We start from the raw sequence: 27,531 nt of genomic DNA, 5'->3' as shown, positions 1-27,531 counted from the left end.
CAGCGAAGAAAGTTCAATATCTCTGCCACAGATTTGAGTGAGGCACTTCCTTAAAGACCATTTTCGTTACGTCATTACATTAAAATTAAATTCCTCCAGAACAACTCGGTGATACTAGCGTTCCAGACCCTTACACTATGCGAAAGGGCGGGCGCCACCAGACTAAGAGCCGGCGAGAGGCATCACATAAAATCACCAGTAGGAGTCTTCTTTTGCTGGCATTTTATCACAGTTTGGTAGTACGCCATCACCGGTCTCGTGCCTTTCAGGAGCTCTGGCTAATCCTGGGATTATTATTATTATTAAGTTTAATATGCAAAACCTCCATTAAGGAGTATGACACATATATCTTACATCTTACAAAATTATTCAAGAGTTTCTGATCAAGTTCATCACAATACTTGCTTGAGACACTGCATCACTAAAATCTGTTCTGTAGCTATTTTGATCTTGATATTATATGGCTTGATATGATGGAGTTGGTCTAAATTAGGAAGCTTTTTACCATTCTTAATCCGATACAATTTATCCTGCTTGTTGAGCTCACTTAGCCTGGCACGTAGTTGTTTGTTCCGTATTTGCTCTTGTGGGGTTAAGTCAGGTGTTATAATAAATACTTTAGTGACATGAGTCAGGTGCTCCTTCTTACGCAAGTTCAACCTGTTGTGGAGAATTTTAAACTTTTCCTCTCTTGTTAACAAAGTAACTTTCGTGAGTCTGGGCCTTCCAGTCTGTTTACCAATCCGTGTTACATTACTGATGTGAGCATTAACTCCAATGTATTTATTAATCAAGGATGTGACATTCTGAGTATCTTCGTTCTTCCGAATACTGGCTTCCGCTGATGTGGATTCTGGAAGGTTGTGCACAATCAAATTCAGTTTCTGTTTCTCCCGTTCCTTTTCTTCAGATATGATCGCTGCAGTCATTGATGCTATCGATTCAACAGTTACCTCCTTGCTATGGATCACTTGTTCAGATGGCTCAGTGTTTTCTACTACCATAGCGGTATCAGGCTCTTGTTCACTGTAACTAACTAAATTATTTACTTTCTCTGTCAAGTCCTCAAATCTGTTTAATAGATCCATTTGCACAGAGTTCAGCTTAGTTTCTATTACATCACAAACTTCCTTAGTGTTGTCATAAGCCATTAGGGCGTTGGGCAATTTGTAAAAACAATGAGAACAGAAAAATACAATATTGTTTGGTAAATCAGAAAGAACGCCATATTGCCCAACACTTAAATTAATGCAAACTCTGTGCTGCCACTTTCTGCAGGGATAGCTGGATGTAGCCGTACGCTGCTATTGTGCTGGATAAAGACGTATCCTGTAAGTTTCCCCTAGTTTTAACCACCTCTGGGCGGTGAATAGGTCGTAATTTGGCCTAATCCATCTTTACGCATTTCTCTTTCCTACGAAACTGCCCTGTTGGGAGACAGTACGAATCTTTTAATGCCTAATAACTCACCTACATATTTTATCCTATCACTGGCATCTATTTTACTTACGTAGTAATAAGTCTTAGCTTGAATTTAGCGAGGAATTCAACTTGCAATATCACTGAAACAGTCTGGTACAAAAACATGGCAATTTGGGTGTGGTCATTTTTGGTTACCATGGTTTTGAAACTGCTAGGAATTCCGGCATAGGTCGTATATTCTTCGTACCCGAAGAATATACGATCTATGATCAAAATCACGTGAGTGCATTTAATTAGCTGAATTGGGTGGGCGCATCTCACTAGCCCGAGTAGCCGAACCACTGTCGCTGACTTATGATTGAATAAGACGGTATCACTTTGTACGAAGTCTCCCTAATACCAACCAGATCGGGCAAGAATTTGACTGAAAGCGACAAGGGTTGCCTATTTCAAGATTGATTCACGTGATCCATCATCTAGCATCAGGTAAGCTTACATAGAAGAACGGCCCTGCCGAATGTGTTGCGTTTAGGCAGTGTTTATTCTAGGATTTCTCCTTTGGGGGGGAATCAGGAATTTGGGAGGTGACCACTGAGGTGAAAATCTGCTATATAGTTGTCCAAGTTCACAACTACGTAAAACACTTGAAATAGTTTCCAAACTGGTTAGTCATTTAAGGCTGTGTCATGAGTGTTGGTTTTAGTGTTGTACCGATTATCGGATCGGCAATCGGTAAAGGCCGATAAATGGGGCTTTGGTATACAATCGGCAATCGGTAATATTAATGTTCAATTAACCGATTATAAATAGCTCACGCATGCGCTTTAGTAGTTGCTATTTTTAGTACAGGGGCATGGCGAACAACGTGTCAAGAAAGAAATCACCCATTTGGAATTACTTTGACTTAAAGGAAGATACGAAGTACGCTTGCTGCAAGTCTTGCAGTAAATCTATCTCACGTGGGGGGTGGTTATACGAAGGTTTATAACACCAGTAACCTGGTGAATCACTTGAAGAGTCACAGCGAAGCTTACGAGGAATACCAACAGCAATACGCCGAATACCAAGAGAAAGAGAAAACGAAGAAAGAAAAGCAAAATTCAGTTAAACAGTTATCGTTGTTTGATGTACAAGACAAGGCTAGAGCATGGGATATTAACGATTCCAGGGCGCAAAGAGTTCACAGGTTCGTCATGGAAATGATAGCAATGGACAATCAGCCATTTTCGGTCGTGGAAGATTTTGGCTTTGTTCGTCTACTAAGTGTGTTGGAACCCAGGTACCATCTTCCAAGTCGAAAATACTTCGTTGATAAGGTTTTGCCATTAGTACATGACGATGTGAAGACACGAGTGAAGACTGAAACTGCAAGAGTGTCACATTTCAGTTTTACTACTGATGCCTGGAGTGCTAGCTGTGGTGGTTGTTCCCTGTTATCCCTTACTGCTCACTGGTTGACCGAAGAGTTTGTTAAGAAGTCTGCTGTTCTTCATGTTCAACCACTAGAAGAATCTCATACTGGTGAGTACTTAGCACAAGTTTACAAGAAAATGTTAACTGGGTGGGAAATTAATCAGGACCAGGTCCATCTGGTGCTACGGGACAACGCAGCTAACATGGCAAAAGCCATGAGGGAAGCATCACTACCTTCATTGGGATGTTTTGCTCACGCCTTACAGCTGGGGGTTGATGATGGAGTGTTGTCACAGCGTGCTGTAATGGATGTCCTAGCAGTGTGTAGGAGTATTGTTGGCCACTTTCGGCACTCATCACTTGCTTATAGTCGTCTTAATTCCATTCAAGAGCGTTTGGGGCTTCCACAGCATCACCTCCAACAAGATGTGCGTACCAGGTGGAACTCCACTCTGTATATGGTGAAATCGGTGGTTGAACAAAAAATGGCCCTAGCAGCCTATGCTTCAGAAACAGGGATAGTTACATTATCACCTACACAACTGGATTTAATCGACAACATAATTGCTTCACTCTTGCCAATTGAAGAGCTTACCAAATCTACTTCTGCAGATTGTGCATCTGTGTCACTTATTATTCCATTTGTAAAGATGCTGTCTAAAACATTGCAAAAACATCACAATGATTCTGGTATGAGAAAAATGAATAGAGAAATACTTCGTTCTTTGGACCAAAGATTTCATGACATTGAAGAACGCCAACATCTTTTGCTTGCTTCTTTATTGGACCCACGTTTTAAGGACAGGTTTTTCAATGGTCCAGAGCAACGAAGAAAGGTGAAAGAAATGCTACTGGAAGAACTAGAGAAAGTGAGTGATAGTGCAGTGATTGAAGTACAAGATTTGGGAGAGGAAACAGACACACTGACTGAACCAGCTTCAAAGCGTGTTAATAGGGAGACAACTGAGCTGTGGAAGAGTTTTCAAGAAATCATAGAAGAATCAGGGTCACAGGTGGACAGTGGGTCTACAAGCATTTCTAGTTCAGTTGACCAGTACTTGGGAGAGCCATTGATTGAATTTCACCAATCTAACTGTTACAGTTGGTGGAAAGAAAATAAACCTAGATTTCCTCAACTTTCCAAGTTAGCTAGAATATACCTAGCTGCACTACCAACTTCAGTGCCTTCTGAAAGAGTGTTTTCTGGTGCCAGTGACATTTATGACGAAAAGAGAAATCGTTTAGATCCAGAGAAGGCAGAGGTTTTATTGTTTATTCGAAACAATTTTCAGCTGTGACTTGTTATACCAATTGATACCAGTTAAATGTATTCTGTAACTTATGTTAACTTCTGCAGTTCTTAATTAATGATCAAAAGACACAATGTACAAACAAAATAATGTGTTTATACCCTACATAATTATATGTGAAGCATTTTAAAAAATCGGCATCGGTGTGAAATATCGGCTCCAATAATTTATGAAGTATCGGGTATCGGCAAATTGCTAAAAGTAGACAATCGGTACAACACTAGTTGGTTTTGATATTTGTGATTGGGCAAAGCCAGATTGTATGATCAGGCTCTCTAAGATTAAATCTGGTGGGTATTTGTGGTGCCTGCATGCCATTTTGAAAGTAGAATTTTTTACAAATTACACTTTCTGAGACTGAATTTAAAGACAATTTTGATAGTTAAGTTTGATAGTTAAGTTTGCTAGTTGGAAAAAACTGGATAGACTTGGGCTCTCAGATATTGAATAGCCATCACTATATGCATGAAATTTAATTAGTTGTATATGTACCCTGGCAGATTTTTAAAAATTAATTGATCTGATACTGAATCTGAGAACATTTTAAGGTTGCATTTGAAATTTTTAACTTGGGAAAATTTTTCATAATAACCACTCTGAGATTGAACCTGAGAGCATGTCAGTTTGGTGTACCATTTTAAAAACAAGCCTAACCTATAAGTATAGTGTAGTATAGTCACTCACAATTTTAGGGGGTGAGTCTGAGATTTTAGGGGGTGAGTCTGAGATTTTAGGGGGGGGGGGGGAGGGGGGAATTACAGTTCCCCCCTAACAGCCCTAGAATAAACACTGCGTTTAAGTAAAAAAAAGTCCATCAATTAATTCACTTCAAAGTAGGATCCAGACTTTTGGAAAAGGGAAAAGCTAAATTTCAACAACACTAAACATATGGAGCTGCTCTGCATAAATACATGGCTAACTATACAAAGCCATGCACTTTTGTAAATATCCTGGCAATAGGTAATAATGTGTAGCTAAGGCCACTACAAGGAATCCATTGTTTCCCATTTCCCGCCCGCATGCAAATTCTCTTCCACATACATATGGTTTTATTCATTATGGTATATATTTATCATGTGAATGTGTAGCAGTTATACACAGGCACTATTTCTAGCAATAACCTTATTCAGAGTCATAACCCATGGAGTTTTTAGACTGTATTTCATGCCCTTAGTTTAGCTCTAATGGCTGTCGTGTCAAGGGTAGATTTATGGGGGGGGGGTGCTTGGAGTGCTGAAGCACCCCCCTCCAAAATTTTACCATGTGCAAACTAGGAAGCTTCTAGAAGTTGCAGTATAGATTCAGTTGCATCTTATACGTATGCATGGGCGATGAAAAGATAGAAAAAGAAGGGAGAATGGCTAATCTTTCTAAGAGGGGTTCAAATTATACTTTTGGTGTGAGACTTAACCTAAATGCTGCTAAAAATTGAAATACTCTAATAGAACAGTCAACTACTCTAATAGAACATCCATCATAATGTTTTTTCAAGAAGTTGCCAGTGTGTTTTCTTGACCTGTGCACTGCTATCTTACCATTGCTCCAAACATCCTGCCATATACTAATCACTTTCTGAGAACAACTTCTGTCAAATGGTTTAATATTATAGTGGGTATTTTCAGTTGTTGCCACAAACTTGATGTTGGGTTGACATGCTTAAGTAAAACAGTTAATTTCTTAGAATGTATACAGTTAACAAAGTTGTAACATCTGAGAACTGTTTGTTTTTGCTTTATCAGTACCAAAGTTCCATGCTGCATTTATCTGAATCTAGCATCAATTGAAGCTAATAAAATTTGATGTCATACAGGGTTTGCACTCCCAAACCCCCTGAAGCTCGCAGCATTTACGCTCATTTACGCTGTCACGTTATAAAAGGGTTAGTTGTGGCCAAAAACTAGTTGTATATGTAAGTGACTTTGGACTCATGTTGTAAAAAATTAATAATTATGGTGATACATGGGGCCATAGTTGTGAATAGTCAGATTGAAATAGCAACAGAATGGTCTGTGGCTATATTACAAAGTTGAAGTTATTTTTGTGTGCATTTTAAATCTCTACAATGACCTTAAAATCCAATCAACCTGTGTATACTGTCTTTGACAATCTACTATTATGTATTGCCTTATAATCCAATAGCATTTAAAAGTGTAGCTAGCTTGTTCTGTTTTTCTAAAATTGCTCACAACTGCACTCATGCATCCATCTTGTACCCACAATCTTTCAGTACAATAGAGTATTTGGTTAAAAATAGCTTCCAGATTCAATCTTGTGATAGCTATGTTCCAAAAATTTTCAGAGGAAGCATCACTCCAGACCCTGGCCCCCTAGCTGGAAAATTTTACATATGTATACTCTACATGCGCACTGATGGTGAGTGTATACAGTACTTGCCTTCTCAAGCCCTCTCTTCATTGTTACTGTTTGGACGTTATAGTTTGAACCGTGAGACTGTAAAGCACACTAGCTATACCTTAAGCCAAGCAATACACTAAATTTTGTGATCTTGTATTTTGATGAATTTACAATATAAATTTTATTAAATCGTGATCAATTAGATAAATTGCTAAATTTACTGTACCACTAAATTAAGGTATTTCTAACACAAAATTAATGGATCATGTATAGCTGGTTGATATTCATATCTTTCCCCTTCCTGTTCTTTATGTGAAGAATAGATTTTTAGTTACTGGCTGTGCCCTTATTTAAACCAGGCTCACCTGGTTTACTGAAATTGTTTTGTGTGTGTGTATCTACCTATCTACCTATGTTTGTTCGTACGCACTCACGTGAGCAAAATCATAAATGGAAAAGCAGCTTTTACGTAAGAAGTAAAAGTTACAGGCTATGTCTCTATCCAAAATTTAATTACGATTACAATTAGTTAAATGAAGTCTGTAGTAAACTTCCGCACAGGTAAACTTTACTCTGAGGTGGATTTTTCTCGGTGGTCTGAAATAGACTCTTTCCAAAACCACGCCCACTTTTCGGCCGCCATTTTGAATGGGGCTACCATGCCATGTGCATGGCGTATTCTCCCACGTATTCAGTCTTTGCAGCAAGGTTGTTTTCATGTATTTTAAAGAAAAGAAGTAAGGAAAGGAAACCACGGATGCTTCTGACGAATTGTAAGATGATGGCTATGATTCTACAGTTCTAGCAAGTGTAATTTCAGTCAAATTTCCACTCTCCATGGGTTTGTTATGAGCATAAATTGTTACTCATGAAAATTGTTGTGAGTAAGGACAAGGAGTGGAATGTACAGACCGTAGATACTACTTTTTGTGAAGTTTCAATCTGTCAGATCTTACCGTTAAGGATAGAGACAGAGACCTGGAGCTCATGAAGTCCGGAGCTCCTGATAAGACAGATACTGAGTTGAGCTGTAAACTGAATTTTTGAGACAGAGACAACATCGTTTGAGGTTAAACAGTTGCTGCAGCAAACAGTATAGTGGGTACATCATTTCAGATAACATGGCTTGTCAAGTAACTAAGGCATTGTAGCTAGTGTGCAGTGCATTTGCAAGAACACATACAGAACTGGTAAATCACATTTCCATGTATGTAGCTTACAGATGTGGCTTGATCACCTTATGTCACATTATTGTTACATACAGCGATGTATGTTTGTGAAAGTGAAGGTTCATACGTTAGTATGTATCTTCCAGTACAGTGGTCAGTTACTAGTGCTACAGACATAAAATCTTTCTCTGTCACAATGGATACCCACATTGCACAAATTCTAACCATATAATGTCACTCAGTGTTAAGTTTAATCCAAAGAGATATTCAGTGATGTTGATGTCATCCTTGATACAGTACCATGTAGACCTTAAAAACATTTTGATGAGAAAACACTCCGCTGGTATTATATTCTTTGATAATATGACTTGCTGTTGATAATCAGGGAGCTTGTATGAGTCAGTATGACCAACATTATATACTTATAGCAGATTTGTAAAGTGTAGTATTTGATAGTTGTATAGCACACATTTTAATCTGACATATATCTAGCAGTCACATGTGAATGTTGTGCTATACAGTGAAAATACTTGGATATTATTGGCCGCAATTCTTTTCATATGAAACACTGTATACTTATGTAGATGTGATCACATGAACACCTTGCATTGGGATCAACTGAACAGAATACAAATAGAATACAAATGGGACCATGGAAAAGTATCCTTAGTAGAGAGATATCCTAGAGTTTAAATGTGTGTAAATACAAATGGGAGTATTGGCAAACATTTTTTAGGTGATTGGTACAACTGTAGTAGGTTGTACTTCCACTTCAATATCATGATTGTCCAGTGAACTGTTAAAAGTATTGTATAATAAACCAAAGTTTGTTGATTCTGAAACTGTTGTTGCACACCCTTATAATGCTTCTGAAATGAGTATATACATGTGAATTAAAATTGTGCATTTTGACTATATTAAACCACATTACTATGGTAGCTACTTGTATATCTGCAATTGTAACGAGCTGAAACGGTATATAGCTATAGCTAAGCTGAGGACCCAAGTGAATTATATTAACCATTTATATACTCATCACTGACTCTTGTACTGATAATAGTGACTGTAGCGGCAGCTGTTCATGCAAACTTAATTGTATGGGCTGACAAAGCCTCCAACAAAGCAATTACTGTTGTTGACTGCTGTGATGTCTCATGCCTTGTTCAGCCATGCCTTTAACCAGAAACACTAATTCTGCCACCCTGAAGGTATTGATGGGTTGTCCCTCAACAATACGGCTCTGTTCGAGCTGCTGCCAACACCAGATTTCAATGGAGCGCAATCGAGATTATTCACTGTGGCCCCATTCAAAATGGCGGAAAGATGTTGCCATAGCAATTACGTACTTTTGGAAAGAGTCTATACGGGTGTGATGACTCTCCTCCGACTTCGTGAATTACCTTCCCTTCGGGTTTTACAAGCGTTTAACAACTGAAAAACAACTGCAGGCCTCGTAGACTACCAGGAATAGCCTATCCCTTCGAGTTGGAAAGGGGGCGTATCCCCTACTTACGCCTACAAAAATGAAGTGCAGCTTTGAGGCTTTGTCAAGAGAATTTGTGGGAAAAAAACATGATAGTCAAACTATAAAACAGTTTAAAAGATACTTCTGTGCGTAAAGTGCTCATAAAAGCGGTTTGTTTAACAAGCGCTTCCTTAGCAGCGCATAGCAACGTAATTGAAGAATTACGAAAATTTCGTGAATTACGAAATACGAGAATTATAATTTTTCCTTCAGCGCATAATTTGTTTTGAACTTCAAACTAGGTATAATACACAAAGACAGTTTACAGATGATAACAAATGCTACAATTAGAATCTACAAAATAAACTATATAATCACAACGAATAAAATACAACTACTGGGAAAGGGGAACAACAAAGGAAGAAAAACACTACAGGGAAAGAGGAAAGTCATCATCACTACCTAGCAGAGCCCAATACCTTAAAATCATTTGAGCATTATTCACCCATAAGCAAACATAGAGTTGTTGAAGTAGATTTCTTCTAGCCACTTTAGGTGAAATGCCGCTACGGGTGGTGGTACGATCAGCAATAGAATTAAAAACTGACAAGGCAAAAAGTGTCCATACCCCAAAACTTTCCACAACTAGTGGAATGAAATCATCTCCTGCCTTCTCCACAATAGCAAAGTGCTTCGCATCCTTAGCCACCTCTCCAGCTGCAGCAGCCACTCCAGCACAGGAAGCTGAGGAAGAAATATGAGCAGACTGAGTAGTGCTGTGGACAGAGACATCAAAATAGGCAGGACGACCAAGTTGATAATCAGGATGGAAAATATCTCCTGGGCGTGAACTGTCGTCAAAAGAGGCATGTTGCTCTTTAAGAACTACCGGATGGTCTTGTAATAAATTAATTATGTATTATTGCACAACCAAAAACCTATGTAATACATATAGGTTAATAACTTAATTTCAGATGAGTTAGCTAGCTGCATGGTGCCTGGTTTTTAGAAGTAGCACAACGTCAACTTGTATGACAGCTACTATTACAACTATTCTGGAATAATGGTGTTCATTTCATCTTATTATACACTTAGGTGAATCACTTTAACAAGGTGACATCATTTTTCAGTCAAAAATATTAGGGGTCATCCATTATTTTCAGCGTTTACGCAAGAGTACGCTAGGGGGAGGGGGTTAAATCACATGTACGCTTATAAAATGATGAATAATCGTCGTGTATATACTGTACATAGTATCAACATTCATACAGTATGCTTTGTGAAGAAGGGAGGGGGTTGGAAAAAAGAGTACTCTTTGTACACTTGCATAAAGACTGAAAATTATGGATGGTCCCTTACCAAATTTAATACTGAATAGGCTAAATTTAGGCCTGTGCGATAATGAAAAAACCTATATCTCGATAAATTCCGATAATAAAAGCTTATTTATCTCGATAAACGATATTATCTCGATAATGATCATACAATATAACACTGAACACTAAAGAACTTTCAAGTAAGTGATGGTTGTTAAAACAAAAGATTTAGTCTCACAATAAACAATATTGTTATACCGTTAGTCATACTGTTACTTTTAAATTTATCTTTTCTTCTTGTTAACTTCTAGGTTTGCACTAAGGAAGACCAACATGTTAACATTCTCCGGTAGTAGACAGGCTCTTTTTTCATTTACTACATGTCCAGCCATACTAAACGCACGCTCTGATGACACTGAGGTTGCTGGAATACATAAAAAAATTCCTAGGTAACCGTGCTAACCGTGGATAGTGTTTCTGATTGTCTTTCCACCATACTAGAGGATTACCCACTGCACTAGGATCAAATTCAATGGCAATGTAATTGCTCATTTCCCTTTCTACTTCAGCTTTGATTCTTTCACTGTCTGATAGTGGAGCACCTTCATCTTGAGATTTGGAATTAACAACATCATCCAACAAAGACATCAAGCCTTTCTTGGCCTTTTTAGATGGTGGAGGAGCATCGTCATCATCAGTCAGATTAACAGTGCTTGTACTAGTATCAAGGCTGTTGCTATCATCATCATTCAACTCTTGTGCTTCTTTTTCCACAGAAGTAATTGTAAAGCTCTTGTCACTGTCAGTCATGAAAGCAAGGGCTTTAAATCTAGGGTCAAGGAAGCATGCCTTGTTAATCAAGCTCATGACATCATCGTAACGATCTTTGAGATCACCCATCACAATCTTTTTCATTGTTTTAGCCAGTGAGGAATCTGAAGAATTTTCAACCAAATGTATTGACAAAAGCTTGTATAATAGTGGTCTTACGGCTGAAATGGTTACTAGTTTTTCACCACCCAGTGTTTCAGTGATTTCCACAATGGGTTGTAAAACTTCCAAAAATGTTTCCATTGTTGAAATCTCAGCATTACTAGGCATAAAATCTGTTTTTTTAATTTCAATTAAGGTAGCACACAGTGGCTGACGCTGTTGAAGCAAACGTTTCAGCATGTAATACGATGAGTTCCACCGTGTAGTGACATCTTGAACCAAACTTAGTTCCTCAACATGCAAATCTGTTTGTTTCTGCTTTAATATATATGAAGACTTAGAAGAGTGATGAAAATGGGTCACTACACGGCGGGCACAAGCAAGAGCTCTTGATATTTGTGGAATTTCCATAGCTTTCTTAACTCCAATTTGAAGAGTGTGGGCTTAGACAACCAAAACGAGGCCATGATAGTATTTCAGTTGCACAAACAATGTTTCGTGCATTATCAGTGGTTATAGACACAAGATCATCATCTTTAAGATCCCACCTTGCAAGGCTATCCTTTAACTCATCAGCTAAATTGACACCTGTGTGCTCCAATGGCATTTCAGCAGTGTCCAAAAGGTGAGCTTGTAGATTCCATAATTCATCAATATAATGCACAGTATGTGTAATATAACTATGGTTAGCACAGGAGGTCCAACCATCTGTGGTAAGTGAAAAATTCTTTAGACCACTTGCCATAGCAGCAGCAATTCTTGCTTTCTCACCCTGATAAATTTCTGGAATGTAATTCTGTGAGAAGGTCTTCCTATCAGGAACCACGTATCTTGGCTCAAAAGTACGCAACATAGCCCGAAATCCCACATTGTTGACTATGCTAATGGGCAACATATCCTTCGCTATACAATGGCTTACTGATTGGTTAAGAGTTTTCCACCTTTTCGAGTTTGTTGACAGTGGCTCTAACTGACGGAAAGCTTCACTAATGGGTGGTTGGTTGGCAGACACGGCACTACACTTTTGACCAGTTGCCGTTTTGGCTTTTACTTTCAAATATTCCGAGCGGTGGTTGTATTCCAAATGAGAGATCATATTGGTGGTGTTTCCAAGATAGTTCATCTTCTTTGGGCAGAGCCTACAGTAGACTTCAGTCCGCTTCTTTTTATCTTTCTCCAAGTACTGCCCATTTTCTGCTGGGAAGCCAAAGTATTCCCAAACAGGACTCTTTGCTTTTTCAAGCTTTAACAGTTCACGAGGACTATCACGACACTCACTGCTTGAGTCACTGCTAGAATCACTACTTGCACCACTATAAGTGCTCATTTCACTAACGCAGATAAAACAAAACAACACAAGGTGAATCACGAGATACATAATTATGTAAGCAATTACATCATAATTAATTATCGTATAATAATCGATTACAAAAAATATAATATCGCTACCTTGATAACCCTTCACCCTATCGCGATAATCGTATTATCGCTATTATCGCACAGCCCTAGCTAAATTTGCAAAAAATTTCTGTGGGGACATGCCCCCAGACCCCCCTAGATAGAACATGCTCCACATGTTGAGTGTGCTTTACACACTATAGTTATTTGTATTAACCAGTTGTCGCTTTTCTTAGCCAACCAACCATTCATGTTAGCACCCCCCTTCTGAAATCCTAGATCCGCTCCTGTGTGTGGGTCATGGATTTAAAAATTAGCTAGTAGCGTAGCTATAATGAATAATGAACCGCCTGCCCACTTGCACACAGTTTTAAGATCAATGAAATGGGAAGCAATGAATTTTCTTGGAGTGACCTAAACAGGAATCTAAGCATGCAGGCCTGTACAACTAACTATTCAGACAAAAATTGTGTAATTCCATGCATAATGATTATACTGCATATTCTGTGTTCACTCCAGTGCTCTCCGGTGCCAACTGGTAAAGAATAACACAGCTACACCATAGCTATGTGCTCACAAAAGTATACTTTTTACCATGTAGATATAAGAATGGGACATTTAAAAACAATCGCCACAATTTTCAAATCAGTATTTATTGGATTAAAATTGTGGGTGAGCAAAAGTTCTGGAACTAATATGTGTAAAGCCTTGGCTGCAGTGCATTCTATTCATTTGTGGTGGTGGTGACTCTGATGATGGTGCCGTGGGTTATGCCCAATATCATTTAGATTCTATAAGAGGGTCCAAGTAGCTGTGAACAGCCATGTTTCACTAATATAACCAAATGCATTTTTGTATGGATTCTCTATATATGTATACTATGCATACAACTGTAGTCAGTTTGCATTCACCTGTGCCCCCACCAAATAATGAAGATGTGAACGTGTGTTCATTCCCAATGGTTTTGTACTGGAACAAGCAGATTTCATGCTGTATACATGTTTGCGTGCCTGAATCATCTATACTAATTTGCTAACTTTCAATAAATTAAATTCCTACATAAAAACATAATAGTAAATTAAAGCATACTTCATGTCATTGTGTATTGATTAAATTATATGTGCTTATACTCCACACTATAGCTTGTCAGTGATATGGAACTCATCTATATCATGATAGTGTTGATGTGCAGTGTAATGTATTCAGGTAAAAATGAGTATTATGCCATTTTAAATGTGATTTCCATATCAACAAGAGTATATAGTAGTAACCAGTTTTAAGGTGGCGCTGAAGTAATCATGTGAAGCTGTACAATTCCCATTTGTCACAATTAAAATTAACCCATGCACTTAACAAGCTACTTCAGGGTGATGGAGAACTTCACTTGAGAACCATGCAGTCTACATTTAAAGGTGCTCTGTACAGTTCATACAAAGCTTCCCAAGACATAGTCTGTTTTGCACTAAAAGAAATATTATGGTCACTTAATTAGTCTGTGACATGTTGACGCATTTAAGTACCTGTAAATTAGGTATCCCATAGCAACAAGCGCACGCATCTTGCTATTCTACACCCTATCACTTAAATTAGAACTACTCCATCACTGTTAATCCAATAGACATGAAATTTTCACACAAGCTACTTTAGTAATTTTACCAAAGAAGAGCGTTTTCCATTTTTAAATAGCAAGTTCAAATGATGAATAAAGTGGAAGTAAAGAAAAGGATTTCTGGGAGTGTCAACCCGAAAGATAAATATGTGATGATTGAGAAGCTAAAAGACAAAAATAAAACGCACAATAGTTTGTGCTGTTTAGCATGGTGTATCATAAAAGTATCAAGGCTCTTGTGTGTAAACTGTAGGACTAGTTCTAGTATAAAGGGAAAAACTGTAACTCATGTTGTAAAGCAAATTTAGCAGTTGGGTTTGGACTAAACTGTGTACTAGTATTAGCTTATATCCAGTAAAAAAGTACAGAACATTTGCTAAAACCATTTGTAAGTTATAGAACAAATCAATTTTCATGAGAAGCCATATAAGCGGACTGTACAGAGCACCTTAAAGGGTTTTAAAGATAGTCGGTAGTGTTGCAATTAACCATACCAAGTTTTGTGGAACCTCCTGCTTTAATTTCATATCTATGAAACTCAAGCCGATTTTAAAAATAATTAACTCTCTAATGATAAAAAACCCACCTATGACACAACCTGGCACTACACTACTTTGGCTCTTATGGTTTCTCATTATGTAGAACAACTCTATGGATTCCTTTCTATCAATAACGATGTGGAAAGGTGTTAAAGTTCTCACCTGTGTCCTTCAACATAGGTTAACCAGTCTGTCAAGTGCGAATCTCGAAAAAATCATTCCATAGATTTTTCAAGATGTATTTCTCTATTGTCTCTACCAAATCTTGAAGGGCTATATGGTACACATAAATGAACTTATTAGGTGAATTGTGACTAGCCAAGGCATGCTCCATAAAGTAGTGATCACGCGATGACAGCTGTTGTTCTTCACCACAAAGTTTCCAGAGTTTTTACAAGATGATGATGTTAGAATATGAATACCATTACTTTTAACAATTTTTTTTTTCCCGGGGTAACCAGCACCTCTTGCCACCACCCCTAGCACTAGATGTTGAAGTGCTAGACAAAAATTGGACTGAGATTAAAGGGAGCAATTTAAATAATTAGGGGGAAGGCACCCGACCCTCTGATAGTACAAGGTCAAGTGCCCTTGTACTAAGAGGGCACTTGACCTTGTACTATCAGAGGGTCGGGTGCCTTCCCGACCTTGTACTATCCTTGTACTATCAAGGGCACTTGACCTTGTACTATCAGAGGGTCAGATAATTACTTTTATCAATAATAGTAGAGCTGATTCTTTCAAATCTCCATAATGCTTTGCTTTGTTCTATAGTTTTTTCATGCAGGACCACAAACAGGCTGCCCCATTAGCCTTGTAAGGCATCACATAATTACTTCAGTGCTACCTTAAATGTATTTACTATCCACCCCAAAAACACCTTCGCTCTAAAAAAAAGGCGTGTCCAAGGAACTACAAGCACCTGTAATCCAATATAATTAAAAACAGCTCAGTTGTAGGGAAAGACTTCATGAAAGTAAAAATAACTGGTAACTTAAAGAGCTGATATCTGGAGCGGCCAAGAATCAATCTTAATCCAACTACTTATACTAATTTTTTTTAATCTGTGCAAAAACACCTAGCATTGGCTGTAAAAAAAAGTGTACCCATGAAAGTAACTGGCAATTGAAATAGCTGATATCTGAAGCAGCCAAGAATGTATGCTGATATACAACTAATTGGAATTAACAAAAAGTTTAACATTGAACCTCTGTCTTTCAGCTGTGTTCTACATTCACTCTTGCTGCATCATAAATTGATTTCTTTTAACTCTAATTGGCTGGTAATTTGGCCGCTTTCTTTAATATTCAGTGTATAGAGCAAAAAAAAAGGCGGCCAAATTACCAGCCAATTAGAGTTAAAAGAAATCAATTTATGATGCAGCAAGAGTGAATGTAGAACACAGCTGAAAGACAAAGGTTCAATGTTAAACTTTTTGTTAATTCCAATTAGTTGTATATCAGCATTCATTCTTGGCCGCTTCAGATATCAGCTATTTCAATTGCCAGTTACTTTCATGGGTACACTTTTTTTTACAGCCAATGCTAGGTGTTTTTGCACAGATTAAAAAAAATTAGTATACGTAAGATTGATTCTTGGCCGCTCCAGATATCAGCTCTTTAAGTTACCAGTTATTTTTACTTTCATGAAGTATTTCCCTACAACTGAGCTGTTTTTAATTATATTGGATTACAGGTACTTGTAGTTTCTTGGACGCGCCTTTTTTTAGAGCGAAGGTGTTTTTGGGTTGGATATCACTCATTTTTGTTATGGTGATAGACTCACTGGTGGAACAACAAAATTGTTAAAATGGTAACATTTAGATGACTGATATTTGGAAATTAGCATAATCAAGACACACGATAGTGTGTCATGCGGCCCAAGAAGCCGGCGCACCACACCGTGAGTATATTGACAGGAAGAAAGAAAACGTCATTTTCACACTTTTGTATCTCGGTGATGGCTTATCCGATTGAAACCAAATTTGCTGCAGAGTTGTCCGCCAGCTAGGGGGGTCTACATTCCAAATTTGAAGGAAATCACTGAAGCCATTTCCGAGATATGAGCGGCCAAAGTTTCGTTTTTTTTTTCTTCGTTTTTTTTCTTCTTCTTCATCTTTTTGCACACTTGCAAAAATTGCTATAAAACGCAAACGCGTGCTCCGATCGCCTTGAAATTTGGCACACAGAAAGGGAGTCCAAAGGCGCATCCTAGCATCAAATTTGGTGCAAATCTGATGAATGGTTCAGGAGTTATGACCGATTATTCGCGTAAAACAAGATCGATTTGTTGTCACGCCTACAGGGTAAACCGCTTCATGGAATGAGCTGAAAATTGCTATGTAGATGGAGTAACCATCGTAGGAGTGCCTTTTGGTAGTTTGAAAGGAATCGAGATTAAGACCACGGAGATATGACACAAAACCCAACCTGTGTCACAATTACGCGATCGATTTTTAGTAATAAAACAGTATTAGTTTTTACGCCTACTAGGCAAACCGCTAAGATCAATGAGCTGAAAATCGGTGTATAGCTGGAATAATCTTCATAGAAAGTCCTTGCAGTAGTATAGAAGAATTGGATTACAAACCACTGAGTTATGATTCGAAAGCCAACTCTGTGTAGCAAATGCAAGATCGAGATACTCTAATAGAACAGTCACCCTAATAGAGCTTTCAGCTAATTTATTTACTCAATTATAGAATTCTATTACAATACAAGTTATTCTGTAGGGACTTCAGCTGCAAACAGTTAATCTTATAGACAGTTAAGCAAGAAGCAAGTCACCCTGTGGAGAATTAAGCTACAATTATATCACTGTAGAGATTCAGAACATTACAAGTCACACTGAAGAGAGTTCAGCTATAAACAAGTCATGCACCCTGTAGAGAGTTCACCTACAATTAAATCACTCTCTAGAGAATTCAGCTACACACAAATCACTGTGCAGAGAGTTCAGCTACAAACAAATTATCCTGTAGAGAGATCAGCTACAAACAAAACACTTTGAAGAGAGTTCAGCTACAAACAAATAAATCTTTAGAGTGATCAGCAACAAACAAATCATCTTGCAGAGAGATCAGCTAGAAACAAATCAACCTGCAGAGAGATCAGCTACAAACAAATCAGCTTGTAGAGAGATCAGTTACACACAAATCAACCTGTAGAGAGATAAGCGAGAAAAAAATCACCCTGTAGAGAGTTCAGCTAAAACAAATCAACCTGCAGAGAGATCAGCTACAAACATATCACCTTATAGACAGTTCAGCTACAAACAAATTACCCTGTAGAGAGATCGACTACAAACAAATCAACTTGCAGAGAGATCAGCTACACACAAATCAACTTGTAGAGAGATCAGCTAGAAACAAATCACCTTGTAGAGAGTTCAGCTACAAACAAATCAATGTGCAGAGAGATCAACTACAAACAAATCACCCTGTAGAGAGATCATCTAGGAACTAGACACAATGTAAGGAGTTCAGCTACAAGCAAATCACCCTTTAGAGAGTTCAGCTACAAACAAATCAACCTGCAGAGAGATCAAATCACCTTATAGAAAGTTCAGCTACAAACAAATTGCCCTGTAGAGAGATCAGTTACAAACAAATCAACCTACAGAGAGATCAGCTACACACAAATCAACTTGTAGAGAGATCAGCTACAAACAAATCACACTGTGGAGATCAGCTAGAAACTAGACACAATGTAAGAAGTTCAGCTACAAGCAAATCACCCTGTAGAGATTTCAGCTGCAAACAAATCACCCTGTAGAGAGATCAGGTAGAAACTAGACACCATGTAAAGAGTTCAGCTATAGAAGAGGTCACCTTATAGAGAGTTCAGCTACAAAGAAACCATCATGTAGAGAGTTCAGCTGCAAGCAAATTACTCTGTATAGAGTTCAGCTAGAAAAAGTCACCTGGTAGAGAGTTCAGCTACAAAGAAACTGCCATGTAGAAAGTTCAGCCTCAAACAAATTACCGTGTAGAGAATTCAACAACAAGCAAATCGCCCTGTAGAGGGATCAGCTAGAAGAAGTTACCTTATAGAGAGTTCAGCTACAAAGAAACCATCATGTAGAGAGTTCAGCTACAAAGAAAGCACCATGTAGAGAGTTTAGCTGCAAACAAATAACCTGTAGAGAGTTCAGCTAGAAACAAATCACCTGTAGAGAGTTCAGCTAGAAGAAGTCACCTTGTAGAGAGTTCAGCTACAAAGAAACCATCATGTAGAGAGTTCAGCTACAAAGAAAGCACCATGTAGAGAGTTTAGCTGCAAACAAATCACCTGTAGAGAGTTCAGCTAAAAACAAATCACCCTGGAGAGAGATCAGCTAGAAGAGGTCACCTTGTAGAGAGTTTAGCTACAAAAAAACCATCATGTAGAGAGTTCAGCTACAAAGAAAGCACCATGTAGAGAGTTTAGCTGCAAACAAATCACCTGTAGAGAGTTCTGCTACAAACAAATCACCTGTAGAGAGTTCAGCTAGAAGAAGTCACCTTGTAGAGAGTTCAGCTACAAAGAAACCGTCGTGTAGAGAGTTCAGCTACAAAGAAAGCACCATGTAGAGAGTTTAGCTGCAAACAAATCACCTGTAGAGAGTTCAGCTAGAAACAAATCACGCTGTAGAGAGATCAGCTAGAAGAGGTCACCTTGTAGAGAGTTCAGCTACAAAGAAATCACCACCTAAAGAGTTCAGCTACAAAGAAATCACTCTGTAGAGAGTTCAGCTAGAAGAAGTCACCTTGTAGAGAGTTCAGCTACAAAGAAACCGTCATGTAGAGAGTTCAGCTACAAAGAAAGCACCATGTAGAGAGTTTAGCTGCAAACAAATCACCTGTAGAGAGTTCAGCTAGAAACAAATCACGCTGTAGAGAGATCAGCTAGAAGAGGTCACCTTGTAGAGAGTTCAGCTACAAAGAAATCACCACCTAAAGAGTTCAGCTACAAAGAAATCACTCTGTAGAGAGTTCAGCTAGAAGAAGTCACCGTGTAGAGAGTTCAGCTACAAAGAAACCGTCATGTAGAGAGTTCAGCTACAAAGAAAGTACCATGTAGAGAGTTTAGCTGCAAACAAATCACCTGTAGAGAGTTCAGCTATAAACAAATCACCCAGTAGAGAGATCAGTTAGAAGAGGTCACCTTGTAGAGAGTTCAGCTACAAAGAAACCATCATGTAGAGAGTTCAGCTACAAAGAAAGCACCATGTAGAGAGTTTAGCTGCAAACAAATCACCTGTAGAGAGTTCAGCTACAAACAAATCACCTGTAGAGAGTTCAGCTAGAAGAAGTCACCTTGTAGAGAGTTCAGCTACAAAGAAACCGTCGTGTAGAGAGTTCAGCTACAAAGAAAGCACCATGTAGAGAGTTTAGCTGCAAACAAATCACCTGTAGAGAGTTCAGCTAGAAACAAATCACCCTGTAGAGAGATCAGCTAGAAGAGGTCACCTTGTAGAGAGTTCAGCTACAATGAAACCATCATGTGGAGAGTTCAGCTGCAAACAAATCACCCTGTAGAGAGTTCAGCTAGAAGAAGTCACCTTGTAGAGAGTTCAGCTACAAAGAAACCATCATGTAGAGAGTTCAGCTACAAAGAAACCACCAGGTGGAGAGTTCAGCTACAAAGAAATCACCCTTTAGAGAGTTCAGCTAGAAGAAGTCACCTTGTAGAGAGTTCAGCTACAAAGAAACCATCATGTAGAGAGTTCAGCTACAAAGAAACCACCATGGATGTAGAAAGTTTAGCTGCAAACAAATTACCTGTAGAGAGTTCAGCTAGAAACAAATCACCCTGTAGAGAAATCAGCTAGAAGAATTTATCTTGTAGAGAGTTCAGCTACAAAGAAACCATCCTGTATATAGTTCAGCTATATTTTAAGTCACCCAGTAGAGAGATCAGCTGCTAAAAAATATCCTGTAGGGAATAATGGGCATGTAATAAATATATGTATATAATTTGTATAATTACTAATAAAATCAAAAATAATTGAAGTATTAAAAATCTTCTATAAGTTCTCTTCTTCTTCCTGTGGTAAATAAAAAAACACATGGGTTATAAAAGCCCCAAAGCCAGCCATAGGCTGGCTTTGCAGTATACAAATACAAAAAGAAGTGATATCTAATCAAAAACAGCCAAGCTGTAAAAAAAGGTGTGGCCCCCAAAAAGGCCATGGTGAAAAAAGATGTGAAATCCAAGGTGGCGGCCAAGAAATGGCTGTGATGGTAGGTTAATGGTAAAAATTTTAATAACGACAATTCAGGTGAATTTTGTGCCACTTGGTCTTGGCATCAAATTCACCTGAATTGTCGTTATTAAAATTTTTACCATTAACCTACCATCACAGCCATTTCTTGGCCGCCACCTTGGATTTCACATCTTTTTTCACCCTGGCCTTTTTGGGGGCCGCACCTTTTTTTACAGCTTGGCTGTTTTTGATTAGATATTATTATCTAGGAGAGTCAAACATGTGCACCTGTCATCGTGTTTGACAAAGACATGCACATTACAGACACTGTTCACACTGTAAATTTGGAAGTATGAATTTACAGTGTAGAATAGACAGACTGTTCTATTAGAGTATAGATCTATGTTTACTGTGGCATTCATTTACTATTAACAAAATTTTACAATATCCCATCTGTGGTAAATGCTTTAGATTATGCTCATAATTAGCAAGTACCTACACAATTACTACAAAGCTGGCTATTGACTGTTCTATTAGAGTATAGTTATCTTTTTTTTATAATATTATTTACAAAATATATCTGTGGTAAATACTTCAGGTATCTTATGCTCAAACTTAAGCATTAACTGGGTGCCTAATAAATTACTACACAGCTAGCTATGCATAATTTTGACTGAATTCATAATACAGACAATTTATTGTACAAGCACTGATGGATGGTAATACGACGCAATGCTTACCAGCAGTTATAGTGATCTTACTTAGTTCACTGCAGCTATATACACATAAGTCTCAGATTACATTTCAAGTGTTTGTGTGTTGTGGCACTGTAGGGAAATACTATGCATCTCTTCATCTCAATAACTGCATCATCATATTTAGCTCAACTATTGTAACTGGTGTACAGATTTTCTAGTCATATAGAATCAATAAAGAGGGATCAGTAAAGAGGATGGAGGGAAACCAACAAGACATCAGATAATTGAACAATAATTATAGGAGGAACAATCAAAATGCACTTAAATAAAACATCTCAATTAATATTCACAACTCTTTGCTGATACAATAACCATGAACTCTGCTCTGGCAATTATCTATTCATTGACTATAACGGAGGCCTAAGGCTCTAGCTACACACTAAGAATCAAATTCGAGTAGCAATTTATACTGGCAGATGAAAGAATACCTTGTATACGCAACCTGAAAGCTAAATACATATAGTCATTATTATCAAGAGTCCATGCAAGCATATCATGGTACAAATAACACTTTTAGAAAAAGTCCAGAGGCGTGCTGCAAGATGGGTCCCTTCTGACTATAACTATCACACTAGTGTCAGTAGCTACTATGCTGGAACAGCTTAATTGGTTGCCATTAGCAAAGAGAAGGAAGCAAAAAAGACTAAACATCTTTTACCAAATAATGCACGACATGATTGGCTTATCTCTACCTGACTACTATCACTTTACCACCGCACATACTAGACAACATCACCCATTCCACCTAATGATACCATCCACAAGTACCACTACATATATGATAAGTTTTTTCCCGAAGACGACCAGAGAATGGAATGCACTACCAATACCACTGATAGAAATGGACAATTTAACTAAATTTTCAGAGGCCATAATTGAATGTCTGTAATGTATTTACTTGTACCTTGTAGGGCCTAATCAGCCTCGGCTGTCCGCCCTATTTAACCAATAATAATATAACAAGAGTTCATTTTAATATGGGACTCTAACCATCTTTTGGACGATGTATATATAGGGCATCAGGGCCGGTACAGTAGATACAACCAGTGCATTGAGATCCGAGCTGTTTGACTGGAATTAAACTTTCAAACTTGATGAAGCAAATTTGGTCACTGAAGGACTAAAAGTTGCAGTATACTTAACTAAAATTTTCTGAGGGAGTATGCCCCAGGCTAGGGGCCAAGACTATATAGACCAGTTGACTTAGCCTCGCCTTAGCTACCACTTTCACCTTACTCTGGTGCCCCTGATGTATCAGTAACATAATTATAATAGAGTAGCTATAGAAAAAGCTAGTTAATGCCATAGGCATAGCTAGGGGCGGCCATTTGCCCTACCATCACGCGTTCTATGCGACCATATGCATCATCACAGAAAAAATTAACAGCGCACAAACAATCCTATATATAGCTATAGGCTATAGTACACACGTACCGCATTGCTCAGCCATGACTAAGGACAAGTACCACACAAGACTAACAATTATCACGTGATCTATTTAGGTGAAGTCCCTTGGAATTTCCCTGCCGGGAACACCCCATACGGACACACGTGATAAGCGGTTTCCATTAAAATTGAACTAATGTTGTTTAAAATGGCAGTCCAAGAAGGAGAGCGAGAGAGAAGTAACGGGACTACATTAAGTATTATTGTAACTGGATTTCATTTCATGGTGAGGTGTACTTTAATGCAGAGGCCGTACACCGTTTCTGAAGTATGCCGAAAGAATAAGAGTCTGGAGTGAAACGTACTGATTAGATCGAGGATTAGATCATTGACACACACTGATTAACCGAATTTACGGTATTTTAGAGACCCGCCAGGCGAAAACTCCTAGTAGCTTCACTAGCTCGTATTATCTCATGGCGAGATTGTTGACAAGGTGTACGGACCAATTACCAATAAACCGTGGCTATCTTGTCATTTTCCACTTACATCATCATCAGAAGTCTTGGAACTTTGGCTGCAGGTGAAAGTAAGTGAGTGTTTGTCAGATATCAATGTTTGTATGAAAAAGTATACCCATTCACATGTTCTGGTCTAAATTACTGAATTTATGTACAGTGAAACATATGAAGAAGTTTGCTGCATGACACAGACGTTATTTCGCTCAATCAGGAACACTGTAAATTTCACAAACTAACCTGCAGAACTAATTCACAGTGCTTTTGTTTCATTGTAACACTATTGTAGTGAAGGTTAACAATGGCTGTCAAGACATTGAAATAGATCAGAGCATTCCTTTCCAAATATCTGGCATTCAATTCACCATAGAAAAAAAAGTAAGTGATTTTCAACCTTAAAATGACAAGCTTAAATTTCCTCTGATTTCCTTCTGCTATAGCTCATCTTAATCGCTATTCACTGCTATTTCCAAATCTGGTTCGAATCTGAGGTATCTATCACGTGTCGTGGGTTATTATGCCTTTTATTGCATGACCCTAAAACACTCAATACAAAATGTATGGGGAAATTTGCTACACCTGGTCAGTTTAGGCCATTTTGACGAGCCAAAACTTCCGTGAATTGGACTTCTTTTGGCATCATTGTACTCGCAGAGAGTTGCTCTACATGTATCAAATTCAGAAAGTTACTAAACAGACTCGAGATAGGCGGTACACGACAATTGATTTAAGTTTTAATAATTTTTCAATTGAAATGTATTGGACATGCCTGTTTCAGCTGGCATTTTTGCCATGAACAAAAGTATAGCAAATGTCCGCAAACTTCTTGATATGCCTGCTTTTTCAGGTCTCTGTGTAACAATGTCAACTGTTTAAATGAATAAAATCCCCAAATGTTTATTTTGTGTAAAAAGTGACAAATTTAAGTGTATTGCATTTAATGCTCACCTATCTGTTTTTACAGGCAATCTAGTCATTGTGATCCACCCACCAACAGTGGATGTGGTTGTGATACTTAACTCTGGACCAGGTAGGACCCTTATTAGTATTGTGAATTTCAGATAAGTTTACATACAGAATTCGAGGAATTACATTGTGTTTTCTTTTTGTAGTGCTCAATATTGTGACGTCAAAAGGTGTCATGAATTTCTACATAATTAGTTGATATTGTACTATCTCATATGATGGTAACAAACTAATACCCAGGTCAGTTTACGTGTTGTGCGTATAGTATTAATGTTTTCCTAGTACCAAGAGTTTTTGGTATACTGTACGTATTAATGACACCGTCGGTTTTGCAGGCGCCATCTGATCATAGCAGTTCACGTAATAGCAATCGGATGTAGTCATGGTAAGTCACGTTTAACCAGGCAAAAATGCTTGCTTGTTGTTTTACAGGACTGGTCTCTTGTGTTGTCAGAATACCAAGCAAGTTGTGGTTTGTGGTGACCACAACCCCAGCCCTAGTGATAATTGGCCAGTTGTCTGATTAGCAGCTTTAACTTAAGGTATGTGCACAAGCTCACAGCAATTGCTTAGTAAGTTGTACTTTTATGCACAAGTGTAACTTAATGTTACTTAAGATCAGGTATTGTTACTTGATCAGGTGTTGTTACTTAAGATCAGGTGTTCATGTTTACATACTTAGGCACCAAAACACATTTACGTTACCTCTGGTACACCAGATTCACTTATAGCCTTGAATATAATTTTTTAAATGTTTAATTCAGTGCCTGTTTGTTCTTTTACAGGGCTCACCATGAAGGCATCTAAGAAATAGTCACTTGGTGTTAAACTGATGTTTATTAAATTTTTGTTATGTGTTGTAATAGCACTGTTACATGTTTACTCTACTGCAAAAAATTTTCATGAATTCTGCAGTCATCTTATCCACAATTAGAATTGCCTTATTAGTAGCTGTCACGGCAGTTCACACTTCCACAAAGCACCATCAGTGTAAGGTGGAGCTTGTGTTGTGGCTTTCATTATGTACATAATGTAGGGAAACAAATTAGTTTTGTCTGGAATGTGGTTTGTGACTGTACATGAGTTTTGGTCATTCCACACAACTTGCAAAATATTTCTTGTATCATAAGTGGTGTGTGGCACTAAATGGAGTATTGACTAACGATTTATACACCTTCCCTAGTGTCTGTACGTTCTTCATGCTTTCACACCTTGTTTATAAGACATCTTCCGACTATAAATGCTCGCATGGGGCGTGGCACTAAATGGACTCTAAAATATTTCTGCTTAAAATGCCTTCCCTAGGGAACTTACGGGTCTGCACGCTTTCACAACTTGTTTGTCAGACATTAGGGCTTGTGTCCACATCGTGTCTTTAAAAGTTATTGTAGGGATTGACAGGTTTGAATGGAGAAAATACGCATAGGGCCAACCAGAATTAGATAATGTCAGGCCTACACGGCCGGTACAAACACGGGTAAGATGACTGGTATAATGTGACGATACGTGTAATACAAGGCAGAGAAATAAAGTGAAATATGTCTAAATACGGCTATATTTTTTATTTTAGCAAGGTTGCAAGAAAACGACGACTAACCATTTTTTTATTACGTAACCCAATACAAATTCATTGAGAGATGTTGCATAATCCAGGGCTAATATTGCAAAACTGACCCTACACTTAAATAACTCACAGTAGTGGCTGCGTCTTTTAATTGGGCGTGCGCTTCGTAGTTTCTTGGCCGCGCGCCTCACTACCGTGGGTCTTGATGTACATGCTATTTTATCATTAAACAATATAGTAGTACTGTTTAGTGAGGTTCCTCCTAAAATTACAGCAAAAATGCTGTGGTTAAAAACCATCATATAAAAACAACTTTTACGGAATAGTCTTCATATCCAGCTAAATATTGATATTTTTAGCAAAACCTGAATTTTGGTCTGCCTGCCTGCCTGCCTGCCCGCTTTGCCTTTTCTTTTACAGTAACCTGAATTACATGGTCATCTGTCTTCTTCATGTAATAGCAAAGCATTAATTTTCTGCATTGACACTTTCCTTAGAGTAGAAGTCACAAAATTGCTTTAGTGACTCTAAGTGCAGTAGTTACATGTAGCTGCACTTATAAAATGATTGGATGGACTGACCATGCCCCCTAAGCAATGAGACACGCTGCTGCCCTTCTCTTAAAATGATCAGAGTGTGTAATGACCACACCCCGTAATGATCTAGCTGCAATCAGCTATGGTTTTGCTGTAGAAAACTAGACATGGCAAACCATGCTCCTGAGTAACTCATTCGGGGGAAATCGAGATACTCTAATAAAGTGGTCACAGCCATACATGCATAACATAGCTATGCTAAAACAAAAAAGTTAAACTTGTACAATTAAAAATTTTAAATGAAGAAAAGTTCCAATGATAAAAAGTAGCGAAACAAGATGATATATGAATGATGGTAGTTATTACAACATATCAATGAGGGAAAATTGCTACGTTGGCATTAAATAGATGCCAGCTTAGAGATTTTTCCACGTATCTATCAAACAGTACAGCAGTACCGTTTAAGAAAAAGGTAACCAGTCCAACCTGATTGAAGATAAAAGGAAATATAAGGCGAACTCAACCAAAAGGCATATCCCACCAGTCAGTTTGTTACTATGACATAAAATGGTGGCCATGCACTGCTTTGTTTGGCCTCTAGGCTTGCAAATGTAGTCAGGCAGTGAGGTAGTATAGCAGACTAAATTTTGAGTTTTGGAAATAAAAAAAAATCTTTGTCTGGTCACCG

At 38.1% G+C, this 27,531-nt stretch overlaps 2 long non-coding RNA genes across 3 annotated transcripts in view; one reads left to right on the top strand and one right to left on the bottom strand.

Annotated features, from left to right (window-relative positions):
* The window catches only part of LOC136250857 (uncharacterized), a 383,395-nt gene that overhangs the window by 228,713 nt on the left and 127,151 nt on the right, over positions 1-27,531 (bottom strand). The gene's annotated exons all lie outside the window — the stretch shown is intronic.
* LOC136251926 (uncharacterized) lies at positions 23,629-26,021 on the top strand. 2 transcript variants are annotated; one of them, XR_010699269.1, is made up of 5 exons: positions 23,629-23,848; positions 24,742-24,807; positions 24,890-24,983; positions 25,079-25,285; positions 25,529-26,021. It is a non-coding gene; the product is annotated as an uncharacterized lncRNA (long non-coding RNA). The 2 variants fall into 2 exon arrangements; XR_010699268.1 differs by lacking the exon at positions 25,529-26,021 and having other exon boundaries at positions 25,079-25,514.

This window comes from Dysidea avara, chromosome 3 (assembly GCF_963678975.1).
Source record: "Dysidea avara chromosome 3, odDysAvar1.4, whole genome shotgun sequence".
In the NCBI taxonomy this organism is placed as follows: domain Eukaryota; kingdom Metazoa; phylum Porifera; class Demospongiae; order Dictyoceratida; family Dysideidae; genus Dysidea; species Dysidea avara.
The sequence above is the reverse complement of the archived record's forward strand: the minus strand, read 5'-3'. Positions and strand labels throughout refer to the sequence as shown.